This window comes from Penaeus monodon, chromosome 29 (genome assembly GCF_015228065.2).
Source record: "Penaeus monodon isolate SGIC_2016 chromosome 29, NSTDA_Pmon_1, whole genome shotgun sequence".
Taxonomy (NCBI): domain Eukaryota; kingdom Metazoa; phylum Arthropoda; class Malacostraca; order Decapoda; family Penaeidae; genus Penaeus; species Penaeus monodon.
The window spans coordinates 3922535-3922805 of NC_051414.1; positions in this window are offsets into that span (position 1 = coordinate 3922535).

Here is a 271-nt window from a genome sequence, read left to right on the forward strand (position 1 = left end):
TCTAATCACCCGGCAAGGAATATAGTAACCAACTTTCTGATGTATATATATGATGTACTTACCTTCCGTACAGACGAATAATGCCCAACGGTTAGAGTGTTATGAAAATTGTACGGTTTAAGTCTTAGAACAAGAAATTATGAGGGAAGTATGGACGTACAGGAAAAAGGCGTCACTTATTGGGTAAGACTGAGGGAAAGAACCAAAGATAATCTTGTATATGTGGCTAAAATCCTCTCCCTTATGAATTAAGACAGAATGTTAGGGTGAG